Genomic DNA, 18,164 nt, shown 5'->3' on the forward strand with positions numbered 1-18,164 from the left:
TGATGTGGCGAAAGAGAGGCGTATGACTAATCTAACGAGGACGTAGCTTCCACCACAGTCTCAGCTTAGAGGTGAATGAAGTATGGTAGCTGCAGCACCAATTATCGAAGTCTGCCATTATTTGGGCACACACTGTGGCTGATGTTGCTTGATGTTACAGAGAAAATTGCCTCATCTCAATTAAGCTTATGCGAAATTGCTTGGTAGTCTGACAACACTGAGAGCGTCACTGTTTTAATGTTAGCAAGCGTTGTCGGTACTGAAGCACGGTGGAGGGCAGTGTGTGATGGCGCGGCAGCTGTGTTTTCCGCCTTCTGACGATGGAACGGGGACGAACAGTTTAAACAACCTACCGCAACTGTCTGATGAAACTTTCGGAGGCCTGTGCACACGCTGGCGACAACCCGCAGTGTGTAAGCTTGTACAGCAAAGGCGAAGGACTTGCTCCGCTGCTTCGACGAGGTTGTTGCCAGCGTGCACAGGCCTCCTAGAGCTTCATCAGACAGTTGCGGTAGGTTGCTTAAACTGTTTGTCCACATTTCATGGTCAGAAGGCGGAAAACAGCTGCTGCGCCATCGTACACTGCCCGTACGGCTCTCTCTGATGCCTCCACCGTGCTTTGGTACCGACGACGCTTGCCAACATTAAAATGGCGACGCTCTCAGTGTTGTCAGATCACCAAACAATTTTTCATAAGGTCTATTGAGCCTCTTTGACTGGTTGCCATCTTTTTTTTTTTTAAACATGGCATATATCGAAAGCTTTTGGTGCAGTGATTCGTTCCAGGTTGGATGCAAAAGTAACCGGAATGAATTTCTGAAAGGCGGGCTGTTTGTAGTACCAGCTTCCGCCGCTAGCAGCGCTTTGCAGCACCTCTTCCGAGCGAGTTTGCCGACTGGCATTGTCTGCTGCAAATATTTTTTCCAAGCACTTCAAAATCTTTTTTTTTTCAATGTCTGATATGAAAGAACAACATGGGGCTGTGAATTATTGCTTTAGGTAAAACTGTGCCAGAAACTCTTGTAATGCTTCAGAGAGCTTACAAGGAAGATGCTAATAAGAAATTTCAAGTGGTTTTCTCGCTTTAAGACTGGTGATTTTTTGATCGATGAGCAACCTTGTTCTGGGTGACCTTTAACCTCCTCAACTGAAGAAGAACACAAAAATATTTGGGCATTGATCACTCAGAGTTTGTTCCTCTTGGTGAATCTGTTGACCAGGTGTTTTACCGGAGAATTTTGCGACACTTGCGAAACTCAGTAAGCAGAAATGCGCCGATAGGAGGGAAAGGGGGAATGATAGTTCCATCACAACAATGCCTCAGCAGACACTGTCCTGGCATGACACCTCTTCTCAACCTCCCATATTTTCAGGACCTCGCCCCGTGTGACTTTTTTCTGTTCACCCGTATGAAAAGTCTTGAAAGGAAATCATTTTATGGATGTGGAAGGTCCTTCAAGTCAGACATTGCAAAAAACAAGGAATGATTTTGAAGCGCTTGGGGAAATTCACAACATGCTGCTAGATCCTTAGCAGACGCCGCCGGTCGGCAAACTAACTTGGGAAGGGTGCTGCAAGAGGTGGATGCTGGTACTACGAATGCCCGGCCTCCTGAAATTCCTTCCGGTTATTTTTGGGTACCCACTCATACTTTCTTTTATTGTTGAAACTTTGGTTTTTTGGCGCAGTATCTTGCTTGGTGTAAACCATATCCCTTTTTGTGTTATACATATTTTCAGGTATTTTTTTTTTTAGAATGGTGAAGTGACTGTGATGTTGCATATTTTGATGACTTAATATGTTTGTAATGCATACATAACATTGTTTTTTGGTTAAACGTTCCCTGTTTCCATGTAAGTTTTCTGGTTTGTTTCATATTCAAAGGGTTGTTTCTGGCTTTTGAAAGTATCATTACTATAACTATTATAGTTCGATAGTCCGGTGCTGGAAAAAAGACTCCTTTTCAGATTTCCATTTCCACAATGTGTCAAAAGTACCTACAAGGTTGTTTAATGAGTTTTATTTATTTTTTAGAGGAACATATTTTCAATATAAAATTGTATAATCAGGTTTGGAAAATAAAAGAATACAAACAATTGCCACCTGAGCACTTTGTCTTCATTATAGCCACTTTATATATATATATATACACAGTATAGTTTTGGTTGTAATGTCCTAATGTTTTGAGCTTAATACACTGTTTATATCAAGTGTCCCCATACTTGAAAAGTGCCACCCTTTTGTTGTCAACAGAAAACTGAAAGATTTAAAATAATTTGATATCGGTGTACATGTTCCCCAAAAGCAGCACAAAAAAAAAGAAGAAAACTTGGCTATGCTAGTTGTTTTTGTTTCTTTTACAGGTAACCCAATCCTTTTTTTTTTCACACGAGTATAATTTACGGGATTCTAAAGTGGAGCGAGTAGAGCGACTCATCGGTCACACGATCAACACGGGAAAGCGTGCCGCCAGCGTTTGCCCGCTACAACTGTCACCTATTCTCAAGCACTAAATTTAAGTGACGAAAATAATCCCTGGAGAAGGGGAACAAGAGGGACAAAGGACAAACACAAATCTCCAAACACAGCTAGGTGACTGGTGCGCGACCGAAAAAATCCGCCTGGTCCGGGTATCGAACCCGGGACCTCTCCATTACAGGTGGAGCGCTCTACCAATTGAGCTAACCAGGGGTTAGACATCAGTAGAGCAAACGGGTTTTATCAGCCGCCACCAGTCTAACACCAACAAGGGTGAAGCTTGCAATTTTAAGGTTATAATCATAATGCAATTAAATGCAATTAAATTCGTCATTCTTGTCCAGCTCGCTTGCACATTTGCATTTAATTGCATTATAATCAAATTTAAGTGCTTGAGAAATTTAAGCCCAAACATATTTCTAGGCCAATTAAAATTGTAGAAACTTGTGTGCCTTTATTTATGGCTAAGGTAAGTACATTCATACAAAAAGAAGAATGAAATTTCAAACCAGTAAAAAATTATTGAACATATCAAATATGCTACACTGGGCTTTTCTGCTACGTCCTTGCCAGCTGCAGTCTCGTGGCTTGTGGTATTCAAAGAAACAGTTGAGTCGCTTGCTCAGACTCGGAGTTACATTGCATTTCGCGCACACAACCGTGCTAAATGTGTTCACGCTGGGCACACAGTTCCTGCATTGAAGTCGGTTGCTCGCCATAGTTGGAAGATGCCCAACCCCGTCTTTTCTAACGTCATCTTGGGGATGACTTGGCGTGAACTTCCTTTTCTTCACCGGAGGCGAAGGCAGACTGACCGGCCGTCCTCTTGGCGCATTTCCAGTAGAGATTGGGCTTTCTGATAAACTGGCAATGAAGGTTCTCAGCTTGAGTGGCCGCTCCTTCAGCTGATGGCTTTGGCGCCTGTGAATATTCCAGGCATTCACGACACAGATGAAGGTAGCATGATATATGAGGTACGTGTACCAGCGCCTCGATCGAATGGTGTATTTGTACAGCGACACCTGATAATTATGCTGATCGATCCCCCCCCCCCCCCCCCCCACCCAAAACTGTTATACATACCAACAATTGCCGGGCGTGTGATGTCAATGTGGAGTTTGGTCTTCCGGTCATACCGTTTGACTTGCTGAATTGACTCAACAGAGACGAAGTTTGACACTAGGGTGACAGCTTTCCTGTCAAACCAGCGAACTACCACAATTCCTTTGTCATTGTCAACTCTCGAATCATGTAAGCCCTGGCCACCTTTTCTCAGAGTCTTCTCATCCTGGAGTTTGCAGTCTCTCAGCTGATTTTGACTCAGAGTTCCAACGTACTGTACTCCTCCCGTTAGCCCTTCAACAAGGTTCAAAGAGCTAAAAAAATTGTCAGCTGCAACCTTGAAGTCTTCATTTGAACGTATTTCAGAGCAGATGCTCAGGACAGTATCACCCCAAGTCCAAAAATGTAGTTTTCTTTGGAGTGGCCTTGGTATACCTCGAACTGGTAAAGGACACCGGTTGTGCCTGCCCGTCCCCAAAGCGTGAAACCCCACGGCGTCGGTTTGTTTGGGATGTACTGTTTTAGCGAGCTCCTTCCTGTAAATAACACCATTATCACATCCACCGCATTGAACTCTTCTTGTTCAATGCTCTACAGGTTGTGCTGGAATAATAAAATCCAAGGACGAATCTTCCACAACTTGTCCTCCTTCGCTTCTTTGGTGGTTTCCATGTTGTTTACAACATGCATGCATTGAATCAGCTTCAAGAAACGATTTCTCAACCTCTTGTCAGCGATAGGAGAATACCTTGTCCCATTCTCGCAGTAGCATATGACGTTCGGCATTTTGTAAGCCCCATTTTCAGGTATATTCTAATATACTGCTCCAGCTCTTGCAGAGTTGTGTCACGGAGCTGCCGTATTTCTGCGTACTGTACACATTTGTTTGCTCCACTAGCATAGTGAGCATATCAGTCCTTAGAAACTGGCGGAAAAGGAACAATGGTGAATCTATGGCATCCGGCTCAAAGAATACTTTGGAAAATTCAGCATGACTGTTTTGGTGCAATTCCTTTCGCCATTTGTTGTATGGACGAGAAGACGAAGCTACAGATGATCCGAAGGAATTTTCTACGGTTTCTTCATCATCACTTGTCTCAGAGGGCTCAGCCGCGGCGAGGGGACTAATTTTCGTCACTTTCCGACAGATCACTAAAATCGCTGACATCTTCGCCAGCGACGATGTTGTTCAATATGTTCGTAACTTAGGAACCTAAAATTAGAAGGAAAAAATCAATAAAAAAAAACGGTTAAAACGTGTACCATTCAAAGCTTTACTAAGAAAACGTATCAGAATTCGTACAAAAATTGTGCCATCAATTACGACCCACTGTATCGAAAATGATACGCAGAAATTTGAAGCAACGTTACTAAGCGGACGGGACTCAAAAACAACAGCGAACGGAATAATGTGGTTGCGGAACACTTTCTGAGCAAAAAAAGAGAACAAAAGAAAGTGCCGAATTTAGGACGGCTTACTGTTTCTCGGGTAAAATGACGCCGACGGTATGCCTTCGGGCGAGCTGCTGCGTGCGGCCATCTTGCTCTAGCTGCCAGCGGCAGCCTGGCGGGGCCTTGCTGGACTACCCAAATCGGAAAACTCTGTCAGCGTATCAAAACCGATACTGCAGGCTTTGGTCTTAGCCATATAGTTATTACAATAATAACGCTATGGTCTCAGCTTCACGCAATTTATTGTCACTTTTTGAGTTATCAAACTCCACGTAGCAAATATGATACGCTGGGCTTTGTGGGGTATTTAACAACACAAGGCTAAGAATTATGTTACCTCTAGCCGATTACTGACTAGGAATGCAGATATTATTGTAACCTTTGCTGCTATTACACGCGCGGAACGAGCATGGGGCAACATGGCATTAGTAAGCTTATCACTGCGTGAATCTGAAACCGAAACTGATCGGGAGCATGCCATGTGGTGTTACTTTAGCCGATTACTTTCATATCATGTTGCCTTTGTAAGCGTTAGATTAAGAGAGGTGTCTAGCCGGCCAATCTAAATACTCAGAACAACTGTATACTAATAATACTTGCAAATACTTTTTGTATTCATCAACTAAACAGCGGCAGTCACCTGCCTAATCCTTGTCAGAACCGGCTAGGGCATATATACGAATCGGGTCGGTTGGGTGGTCAGAGTAGAGAGTCGCGGTGGTGTTGTGTTGCAGTTGCTTGCGCCTTGTTGTACTGTTCATGTGTATGTGCCCGTAACAGTGTTCGGTATCGTGGTTGGTGTGTGTTGGCGCATGAGTTGTCATAGGTGCAGTACGTACGTAGTTAAAGAGCCTCAGGAGAGTTAGTGAATGAAGAGCATTTTTTTTTAGTGCATCTAGCGGTTACTACTACACCTCCTAGGTGGCGCAAGCTGCCGCCTGATTCAATAAGCTAAGTGTTGTGAAGTCCTGTAGCTATTGACTACAAACAGCTGGCTACGGTCCAGCCGTTCAGGCTCTGCGGTCCACTGGGCTCCCTACGTGCCTCTCAGATTGAAAACAATCGTAATAATTGTTTCACTCGGCCACCTAAATTATTGTTCTGTGTCGAAGAGCTGCGAAGTGCAGGCAGCAATGGATAACCACGTCGGTTGAGGTAAGCCCAAACAAGAAGAGATAGGGGAAAAAAAAAAAAGAAAGAAAGCGGGGCATTGGTGCGACTTGAACGCCTCCCGTCGTTGTCGACGAAGGTGCCCAGCGATTCATCGCCGCAAACGACAAGCATACGTTGTCTTCAATAAAGTCAGCATGCCCATTCCTCGCGTTACGATTTCTTTTTTGAGCGTTCTCCGCCGGCGGTAAAAATACAGTCAATCTAGCGAGATGCCGTCGGGTGCAATCGCGACGATTCCGGCAAACACGCTGCCGTCCTCCCCGCTAATAGGTACGGTACCGGTGTCTAAGGACGGATGTTTAGAGTGTCTGGTGGCGCCTGGAAGACGTCGAATAGGCGTATGCGCCCTATTCTCTAACTCGGCCGAAAAGCCGTGCTGTTCGCTAGGCCTTACCGGGGAATCCGAGCCTCGCTAACCGTCCGCCATGTTGCTTTTGGGGGTAGTCAAATTTCACTACCTGCTCTTTGACTACACGTGGAGTCGTCATTTTTACCCTAGGGGTCGTTATATTTGGGACAACGTTTTACCACCCCAAAGGTAGTCACCTACGACTACCTTTTTTTTTTTAGAGTGTGTGAGCAGCGTGAAAGCGGCTCAGTAATTTCTTCTATTTATTTAATTTTTTTTGCACATCAACATTAACCTCATATTCGCGTTTCCGTATTTCCGACAAACAAAAAAAAAAGAAAAAATGCGGCAATGCAAGTGATGCTTTTCCCTCGACTGCAGTGCCATTGCGAGGGTTTTCCACGGGGTCCGCACCGAAGGTCTCGGAAACCGCGACACAAGCTGACTCAATCTCCCTGTCGTGCCCTAAAGGCATCGTGGGCTTTCAGAGTACCATTAGCCTTTACCTGTAACACATGGAAATGGACGTGTGCCGTATCCGATCGCCCCACCCCCCTCTGCATCGCCTGGCCCACCCGAAAAAAGAAAAAAAAACTCCGCCAAGTTCAGTTCATGACTGACCCTCCACCAGCAGTTAGCAGCGGTAGATCGCGAAATTTATGTGGCCGGAAATTTGACGAGGAAGCTCAATTCAGAGTTACCTCTGACACCCGCAGAAAGGGTGGAAAATAAAATCACGAGGATTGCAATCGTGATTTAAATTATGATTTAAATCGTTTTACCATGAAAAGTGATGGAAAGTTTCATGGTAAAAGTTATACCATAAAAAGTTAAATCAAAACTTTTCACAAAAAAAAAAAAATCTAAAAAATCTAATATATTTTTAGCTTTTTAATATTTGATGCTTTTAAGTGAGTTTTTTTTAAATGCTGAAATGAAATAGTCATCCAGGAAGAAATATTTATATCAGGCTGAACGCAAGCAAAAAGCAGCTCTCTTCTGAGCAATCGGAACGTTGAGCTTTCTTTCTACCTTACACTTAGTTTGTGAGTTACGTGAATCAAATCTGAACGCCAAAGAAAGAAACGAAAATAAGAAAAGTAAAGCCTTATTTGAAGCAAATCAAAATTTAAGAAAAGTAAACAAATAGAGCTTTTTAATTAACAGAGAAATCTACTTTTGTTCTAATTTGTCAGGTATGCACCTAGAAAATGCCATTTCAACTACTTTAAATTTCCAGCAATTCTTTCTTCCGCAATTTTATCGGTGATGGCACGCATTGGTCAATTAATCTGCTATAATTAGAAATGCGTATTGTAACAAAAAATCGTTATTTTTGAGCGAGTGATTTAAATCAAATTAACCTAATGTAATCACGTGAATCTGGTTAAAATTAAATTAATTTGATTGAAACCAAAGAAAAATGAAATTAACTCGATTCTCATTCAATATTAATAATAATGTTTTTTTTTTCAACTCCGCTCTCACATGACGTCATCTAGAACATTCCAGAATTATATAACACAAAAAGGGGGAAGTATAGATGCCGGACAAAGATGAGATATACTCCGCTTCACTTTAAGTTCGAGGGTAGCGGAAGCTCCAAGAGCCGCTACCGAGGCGCTCTTGTGCAATGGAATTGTCGTTGAGGGCAATATTATCGTACACTTGGTTTCGAGTTCAATGGCACTTCAATTAAAACGCGGTATAAAAAAGGTGTTACAAAGTTAGAGCGCGAAAAAGAGAGGTCACTGTGGACGACTTGCTGTATAGTACTGATGGTAAAACCTTTGCTTCAGTCTCTTAATGTTTTCTTGTCTTTCCCACTAAGAACAGCGAAACCTACAGATGTAAGAGACACCCTAAAGAACGAAATATGTCACACCCTCTGATAGGATTTCCGGGAGACAGCGATTCTTTTCACCTCGCTATTAGCTAATACAGTCACCCATAGTTCTTGTCCTTTGTTGGTTGGCAGAGGTCCTCGGCAGCGGAAGGTCCTCTAGGTGGAGCCAAGGGAAAAAATAGCGTGACGAAACACCGGAGATGTGCCCTGCACCCCGAGGAGCGTGGCCCGGAGCTCTAATTGGGAATTAAGATTTCACCACCACTTAGAGTTCTCAATGAAGTCGCAAATAAACAATTCTACCTATGTTCATTTGTGTATGCATGGACACACTGTACCGTCACGGCTTCTTTTCCGGTTCGTAGGTGTCCGTTCCTATATTTTTCTTCGCGACTTAGCCCGAATGTCAAAGCTAGTTGCAGAAAAAGAATCCCAAATGGGGAGAGCTTGAAATACTGCTGGAGTAGCAAATGCCTTTTAGGCATGTCCCGAATTTACAGGCGAGCCTTGATTACAGTAGTGGTGCTCATGCGCTGGAATCGGTTAGGAACATGAAATAATGGTTGGAACAGTTATCGTCAACGGTCTTCATGAAGCTATATTTCTCATGCGAGTTTCATCCATGTCTTCTCGTTCGCTTCATGTTGATACATCTATGTATCCGTGCTTTAGATAAATTTTTGTTTGAAACAACAATTTGTTACAAGCTTTGACGAGATAGGTGCATACGTGCCTTAATTTAGTTAAGGGTATTCCATGAAGCAAAACGGAATGCAATTTATATATGTCGAAAGTGATCCAATAAAAGAAACTCGTCATCACACAAAGTCTGGGGATCTAATTACATTTCCTCGAACATGCGAAGTGGCTTCCATTCGAAACGGAAAAAAAAAAAAAAAAACTAAATAACGGGGGGGGGGGGGGGGGGGGGGGGGGGAATGATGCCGATATTTTTGCTGTCGCAACGCTGCTTCTCGACGAAATGCGTTAGTATTTAGCGCATGGGTTTGTTGTCTTCGGCTAGTCGGTCTGTTTTTCCGGGCGTCGTGGTTTCGGATGCAGACACCCCGGCTTTCCTCGATCGCCGCCTACGGTACGCATAGTGTTGCTTCAAAGAGTCAATCTGTCCTCCCGAGTGTCAGCGGTTTCCCGCAAAAGGCGGCGTCGCTGCGCCTTGGCAGTCACGCTACGTTGTGCATACTGGAGAAACGAAACCACGTGTCTACGTCCCGTTGCCATCGTAAGAGGACTGCGCGTCAACAGCGACCCATCATGGGAAGCATGCGAAAAGACTCTTTCCATCTTACGTAAGAGGGAAAGTGGACGTAACGAGCGAACGAACGGAGCGAAAGAGCACGGCACGAAACCAGTCCAGCCCAGTCGAGTCCCAAACCAGACTGCTGCAAGCACTAAAAAGCATGTGCTACCACATTAAAAAAAAAAAAAAGAAAAAAAAAAGAAAAAAAAAAAACGCAAGACGAAATAACAGTTAGCAGGAAGATATTGGAACTTTAAAGCTTTCCGGTTTTTCTCTTTAAATAATGGCGCAAGACTTCCCAGATGTTCCTTCGAAATAACGGTGAAAGAACAGTCTGCCTGCGCTTTCGTTTTTTTTTTTTTTTGTCTTTTTTTTACATTTAGCTGGTTTTTAATCTTAAATCTATAACTTTTATCGACTTGTATTAATTATTTAAAGAGGATAAAATAAATTGTCGAAGCTCGCTCAGACACATACTATATCTATGTCTGACACACGCTATGTGTTTTCCAAGCTAAACAATAACGCAGAACCTTTTCTTCTTTTAATCTACAGGGCACCACTTTACGGCCATTTAGGTTTTAGCTTGAAACACGAGTTGGTGCAAGCACAAGGACGGAGGAAAAAGTTAGTGTACAACGTACCATTATTCACGGCCACTTGAAACTTACCTTTAATGTGAGTTATTTAGAGTATGTTAATAACCTTTACTAACACCATAGTTCATTTGTTGAAGGTCAGCCCATATCACTCTAGCATACGTCACCAACGCAGTCGCTGGGTGTCCTCTTGGTATCGCCCTTTGGAACGACCTTCCTTCAATATACTCGTTTTCTCCACAAGAACAGTAGTAAGAAAAGCGCAGCTCCTCCCGATGAATTACTAATTTACCCCTTTTAATGAATAATTAGGTTCTATTTAGGCGCAGTGTAGATTAGCTATATGTTATCTTAACAAGACGTAATAAAGTAGAAAGTTGGGCTAGTTGGTTTTGGTTGTACATAATGAAAAATACACAGCGCAAAAGGACATAAAGGGAAGAGACACGCCGGATAGAACAAAGCGCTGACTCGCAACTAGATATTTTCATAGAAGAAAAGGACAAAGAAAAATATTTTGGTCACCATAAAACGCACGTGTAACCTGTGCCATGATATGTGGTCGTTATGGCACGCGCTAGGCCTTCATAGTCAGTTTTATGAACTCTAACTCTTTGTTAGACAACGAGACAGATGATGTGCTGATACAGCTTGCTCTTCAACTGTGGATGTGAATGGAGTAGCAAGCTCGTCCATCCACATGTTTTTCACCCGTCGTTCCCAACTGGAATATTTTCTTAGTGTATGCAGATTGCGAAGGTGTCTGTTCTGTATAAGGCCAGATATATGCCATAGCAACACGTAAAAGGATTAACGTCGCAAGCCGTTGCAGTCGCACTTGCTCGGGCTCACGAAAGTGTGTGAACGAACCTTCACTCCCAGCGAAGTGAAAGATTTGTTGTATTTCAAAGTCAAGCAGGCATACATTTCGTCAGTCGTCAGATTCATTTCGGGAATATTATCAAGATTGCGTTTTAGACAAGGTGTCGCGCTTGAAGTCCAAGGCCCTCACTGGAATGTGGACTGAGCTGCAATGACGCACGCGCCAGAAAGGGAATCTCGAGTGGCGTCCCAGTATACAGAAAAATATGCACAACGGGTTTTGCAAAAACAAACATACCGTGACAAAAAAAAAAAAAAAAAAAAAAAAAAAAAAAAACAAGAACAGCATATTTGTTACCCAACATGTTGCTTTGTCGCTTTCGTATTATTCCGGGGAGCCGTGGTGAATGCGAATTAATGGTGGCCGGTATTGGGAGCGTCTTCTCCCCGAGGTTGAGCTTGTGGGAGAGGAATTGTGGCGGGCACTAACGTCTGTGCAACGAGCACTAAACGTCAATCCACTTAGGGCCCATTCAGCGGTACTAACTTCGCGTAACAAAACTCTTACACACCACGCTTTCTTTTCTTCTCTTCTTACGAGATGTGTAGTTTTGTTATCAATCCATGAGATCAGCGATTTTACATATATATTTTAGGTGCAATATCCAGTAAGTCTGTGATTTCTAGCCGTTTTCATTGGCCCGCACTGTCGAGCAGTGTAAGATTAAGTGAAATAAACATGATTCCTCGTTCAATAACTTTACGAATGTTATGTTATTGTTTTTTTTTTTAGTTTTACAAATACTTGTATTGCAAACGTTGTTACCGATAATTATTTAAACGAAGTTTCGCCTTTTGTATTGGTCGTTCATCACCTTGTGCGTTCGACTGTAACAGCCCCGAGAATGTATGTTCTTTCGTAAGCAGCTAATGAAACTGATTCTTTGTCAATCCTATTTAATTTGTACGGCGTGCAAGTGCGTCTGCTCCTTCGCACCTCGAGAGTTTGTTTACGCGCCAAATGTGTCCAGGTGCTTTTGTTTGCCCCCGACCTCAACAAATGACTACACGAGCTTGGCTGCCTCGTGATCGCGCATTCTCTGCATGTTCGCTGTTTTGCCCATTGATTGGCGTGATTCTCCCAGCGTTCCCAAGCTCCAAAGACACATTTTAGCGCACCTGCTCATCGTATTAAAATTAAAAGAAAAAAGAAAGGGGTGACAGGATGTTAAAACGCAATAAATACTATAGCCGCTCGGAATCTTTCATGCCTCCTGTGTGAAATCACGTGCTACCTTACCCTCTTTATGAATATTTGGGGAAGATTTTAAAGCGGGTCACCACTCGGCGACCGAATGGTCGGAGTTCCAGGGAGAGAGAAAAAAGAGGAATAAGAAAGATAGATAGAAAAAAAAAAAACAGAGGGAAAGAGAGAGAGAGGTAGAGAAAGAGAGGTGGTTCAAAGATGCAAATGCCGCGTTCCGTTTCTCATCCGCCACGTGTTTGTGCTTGTGCGGCCAGACACAGCAGGTGTTCGCCTGGGTTCCGGTCCTCAAGATCCATTCGCGATGTCCGCGTCTGTGCTCGCGCTCCATTTTCACGAACAGTGGCGCAGGGAGCGCAAGTGTGGACAGCTTAGTTAATTATCCGCTGCGTCTTTGGTTAATTACGCCAACCGAGTTGCTTGCCCTCTACACAGAGTGGCTGGCGGAAATTAGTCGCCCATTATTCTGTTCCTCCGTGTGCTGCTTGAACGTTTCGTTAATAATCGTCAAGGTATATCCCCCCGAAAAATGCCTCTCGAGAAAACGGTTCGAGCGCGCGAAGGAAAGGGTCAGCGGGTTGGTAGTAATTTGGCTTTACTGAATTTGCCTCATGCACGGCTTTCGTTTATTGCGAGTGTTTCGAAGCATAAACAGCAGGTTACTCAAAGTTTAGCATAGATTTATAAAATGCAACTGGCAACGAGTACTAATAGTAGTATGCGTTTTGGGGAGAAGGGTTGGGAAACTGGCAACGACAGAAGCTGCTCTGAAGCTTCGCCAAACAACGCTCTAGGTTATGTGCGTGTATTATCATTACCGTGATACGATACGCAATTTCGTTGTCTCGTAAGTGGCTGTACGGTTGCAACATAACACTTGGTGAGATGACGAAGCAACATCAACTGTTTAAAATTCGTACTTCTCATAAGAAGCATCGCTTTGAATGTGTTTATTGTACTAGAGTTAGTCAAAATAATTCTAATAAGTGCAATTAAAAAATGATGATAACATTATTGTTAGAGGCAATAACGTGAAGTTGTTCAGTCTTTGTCTATTGTGCTACATGTTACAGTTACTGATAGATATCGACCGCCATCGAGTGTATTGTGCGAACTCAGTTGCGACTTCCACGGCAGTGGAAGAAAGAGGTCCTAAAATCAAGGCGGCAAGAAGAAAACAAAAATTACTCTGATAACAAATACCGGTCTTATGGCTGTTGAAGCAATGCGCCAGCGTATTTTATGCATGAATGCATCTTAAATAACAGTCTCTTTCAACTTTGCTGCCAATGAACTTGAGATACATTTCTTTCTGATTATGCCCTATTATACTGAACCAAAAACTACGCAGATATATCTTTTTTTGTCTTAAATTTACACCTGGGACGGTCTGCTCAACTTGTACTGTAAGAAATTAAATGAAAATGTTTTGTTTTAAACAACTGACACCAAAAAACTTCACAAAACAAAAACAACTAAACAACCCCGAAGGGTAAATTATTAAGTACTTCTACTTTAGTTAGAAGTGCCCGAAATTCTGGATGAATTGATATCGGTCCTAAGGCATTGCACCGAATAATTGATAACTAGATGAGTTCTAAACGTATTTCAATATACGTGAGAGTATATCGACTGATTTATGAAACTCTCTACTCTCGAATAATAATATAATATAATAATAATATACTAATGTCAACATTAGGACGGCTCATGCTAAGGCCGAAAGATCGCCTCCAAAAAGGGAAAGCACAAGGCGTGGTCTATAAGATACCGTGTGCAGAGTGCCCCGCCGGCTGCATGGGTGAAAGTAAATCCTTTCCCGAACGCATGCGCCAGCACCAGAACGATGTGCGCAATTTCGATTGCGAGCGTAGCGCCGTCGCGGAACATTTTGAGCTATTTGATGATCGGATCGACTTCGGGAACACGCAGGTGATAGACACGGAGCAACATATTCGAAAACGTCTGTTCTTGGAGTCGTGGCATATCCATAACACACCGGGGAACATTAACAAGTCCCCCAGGGCCTTACCATCTATTTACGTCCATGGCCTGCGTCACGTTCACAAAACATCACCTCGGTAGAAGAGGAAGGAGAGGTCGAAGCTCGCGCTGTCCTATTCCATTTTTAGTCACCCCTGAAGAAGGAGTCAAGCCGACCCCGAAACATTGGGGAACTCTTTGTTTCTAAACTTTTGGTTTGAGTTTTCTTTTTTTCGAATTGTTCCCCAAACCAGACAGATTTCTTTGAAGATGCTTACTTTCGAGATATATTCCGAGTGTGTAAAAACAGAAGAAAAAAAAAAAAATAATAAAAACATAAAGCAGTAAAGGAAAGCTTTTAAATTGTTAAAAAAAAAGAACGGAAGCTGTCTGTCGTCGAATAAACGCGAAGCCATCATCGTCGCCGTCAAACGACGAACTACCCCATTAAAATCGAGCGGATAAGCTTGGTTCGAACACGAAAGCGGGCGTCCTTCCAAAGCCAAGAGCGGCGTCTCGAAGAGCGGCCACACCTGTTCTTCTACCCTGCTGAAAAAAAGAAAAAGAAATCTGGCGGAGCAAACGACGCGAGCTTTAAAGGGCCCCCCCGCATTTGCCCAACGTCGCTCCTCAGGTGCCTGCCTCTATCGGCCATCAAACTGCGACACGTTTTCGTCATCCGGAGCCAGCGGCTCTTGGAAGCGTCTTTGCGGATGCTTTCCTTTTATGCCCCCATCTGTTCGCCCTCCCCGAGAGCAGTTTGTTCTTCTCGAATGCCTCCGTTGGTGGCAGCGCCATTTCCATGGATGGCGAACCCTTTTCTTCGAGCCCCGCCTTCTTCGGTGAACTCGGGGTAGAAGCGAAGACGGCATCCCGAACTCTAAGAGAAAATTGAAGATATTTACGGACACCACTCGGGAATCACACCTTCTTGTGTTATTCCTAGGTCAGACCGAACAAGGTCACTTCGGCTTTGTTGCGGCGGTCACCTCATTGAAACCCAGAGTGATAAATAAAACTGAAAATGATTTAAATCGTGATTTCAATCAGGATGTATCTCGTGATTTAAACCAGACCGGTTTTATTATTATGATTTAAATCAACCGCTTCGCGCAAAAATAATCCCAAAATTTACCGTTTGTCTATCATCAATCTATATTGTGCTGAACTCAAGAAAGAAAAAAAAAAACGTGATCTTCTGAGCAAACTAGAATGTTGAGCTATCTTTCTACCACCCCATGTCATTCGCCTTTTGAGTAAGGTCCTATTGCACGTAAATAAGAACGCGAAAGAAACATAAACTAGAAAAGTAATGAACTATTACATGAAAATTGTGGGCAACCTGGGGATTCCAAGCGTTCGGCCCAGGTTGCCCCTCCGACAACCATGAGTTGTCATCGTCACCGCGAGGGGGCCAAGGGCAACTGGCCACGCGAGCGGCGCTCTGCCGCTGATAAAGGGCCGTCGCAGCGTATGCGCGGGGGCTGTTGGGATCGCGGCGCAGGCGATAGCGGTCATTAAATGTTTGCGTGTTGTTGAACCGGTGTGGCTGTGTCATTCTCCGAGACGGGTAGCAGCAAGGGAAATTCCACAAAATCAGATCGCGAAAGAACAAAAATCAATCTCGTTAACTAAGAAAGTCAAGCAGTTTTTATTCTTCTATGGTGGAATTTACTCAATGAAAAGATGTTAAATAAACTTTTCTTTAAATGTACTGTAATTCTTTCTTTCGCATTGCTTTCAGTGATTAAAAGGATTGATCAATCAACCTGCTACGTTTAACATACATCTAGTTATTAAGTAAAACCTTGTATAACTTCAAGTATTTAATAAAATTAAACTATTTAAAAAATATATGATTTAAATAGAAAATATTAATATTTGATAAAAACATATTTTCTTTTACCCTGTTAAGACGCAACAAACACCTTGCGTGTTTGTAGGTGCCAGATGTGCGGTAAGCTTGATGTACTAATAAAATCGAATTCTGATCTTAAAACTTACTTGCAATAGCACCATGAATGACTGAATTGTTTATGGTTTCAGCAACAAGTCATCTTTAAATGCTATAGAATCGGCATGTCTATAAAAATGATTCTTGTATGTTTGTTAATCTCGGATAAAACCTTGCGCTTCAGCACAAACAATCGATGTCCGCTCAAACCTGTGCGCTGCATCTTTTGCTGATTGCCTAACAAAACTTTCACTATTTATTTATTACAGCACATAAATAAAACTGATAAGATGCTGGCTTTATATTTTAAAAGTTTGTAGAATGGTTGTTTGACAACGAATACACGCTATTCGCTGCCCATTTAGATTAATGTAGTACAAAACAAAAGGAAGTTATTAGTAACAATAAAATGCACTTTACGAGGGCGAAGAAAGTTTGCTTTAAGATTGTACGCCGTGCCCTAACGCTGGGATCACGCCATTTGTTAAGTATTACAGCGAGGGTTACATTCCTCGCATGAAAATTGGCATGGATAGAGTCAGTAAAATGCCTAAGATCATACACCACCACCATGAAAATACTTTTTTACATCACATGCGCGGCATCAGAATACATATTCACCGGTGAGATTCCGCGAAACAGTAAGCAAATTTGTTGTATATTAAAGAGAGAGAGAGAGAGAAAAAGAAAGAGAGAGAGAATAAGTTTATTTATGAAGAAGCAGACGCTGTCCCCCTGGTGTGTAGTCTCCCTAGTCAAGGAGACCATGGTCCTTTGCGGCGCGCCGGGCCCTATCGATCAGCTCGATCTGTCCACAAGGGTCCACGCTGGTCAGTCAGCTCTCCCACTTCTGTTTGGTTGATCTCACTATGGATTGTATCGCCGTGCTGCCCTGGCATCCCCGCACCATGTGGTAGAGGTTGTTGGGGACCTTGCAGGTCATACAGTGATATTCGTAGCTGGATGGATATCCCGGGTGGTAGAGTGTACCATGCGGATAGGTGCTGGTTTGCAGCTGACTCTAAGAGAATGCTTCTTCCATGCATAGCGTCGGGTGGTGTGGTGGATAGACCCTTCTTCTGAGTCGATAGTGTTTTAATATATCTGCAAGTTTTTTTTATTTTTTTTTTTGGAAAGGGGGGGGGGGGGCTTTTTATTTGGGCTCAACATGGCTTGATCGATCGGCATAAAGGACCGTCATAATCTCGAACCAAGGCGTGAGCCGTCTTATTTCCCTCCAGGTTCTCGAGGTTCTGAAGAGCCGCTGCTGCCACTCTCCACCTCTGGAAATTTCCGCAAGCTGCCTTTAAGTGCGCGATTATTGTGAGGCATTCCCTGCTCATCGTAGCCGCCAAAGCGATGGCCGTTTTGGACTCTAGGGTCCTGTCTGTCGCTGCTGCAAGCTCCTTTCTGTTTCCTTCCATCATGCATACTGAATATGCTCCTTTCCCTGCGTACTTGGCTGCATCGGAGTACGTACTGTGGACTCTGCTTTCCTCTCGTGTCGATTTTTTAGGGTTTCCACCCCTGCTCTCTTCCGCTCTTTGTGGTGCGCTGGATGCATGATAAGGATGGGCGCCACCCTTATCTTCTTTCTAAGGTCCAACGAAATCCTCAGTTTGCCTCTTATCTCCCCCTCGGTCCGGTAGTCCAGCCTTCCCCGCGTGGCTCGACCCGCAGCCGTGAGGTCGAGTCTTTATAGTTGGTTTGTTTCGTGGGCCTCTAGCATATCCTCCCACAAGTTGTAGACCCCAAAGTGCATGACCCTATTTGTCGAGGTTGTTGGAGGTAGCCCCAATGCCAACTTGTAGGTATTTTTGATGACCCCGTTGATCTTCTCCTTTTCACTTTTTCAAAGTCCCAGGAATGAAGTTCCATAGGTGATCCTGCTCACAACCAAGGCTTGCTCCAGTCTCAGTGGGCC

Source organism: Ixodes scapularis, unplaced genomic scaffold, assembly GCF_016920785.2.
Source record: "Ixodes scapularis isolate PalLabHiFi unplaced genomic scaffold, ASM1692078v2 PGA_scaffold2__306_contigs__length_199485367, whole genome shotgun sequence".
NCBI lineage: Eukaryota > Metazoa > Arthropoda > Arachnida > Ixodida > Ixodidae > Ixodes > Ixodes scapularis.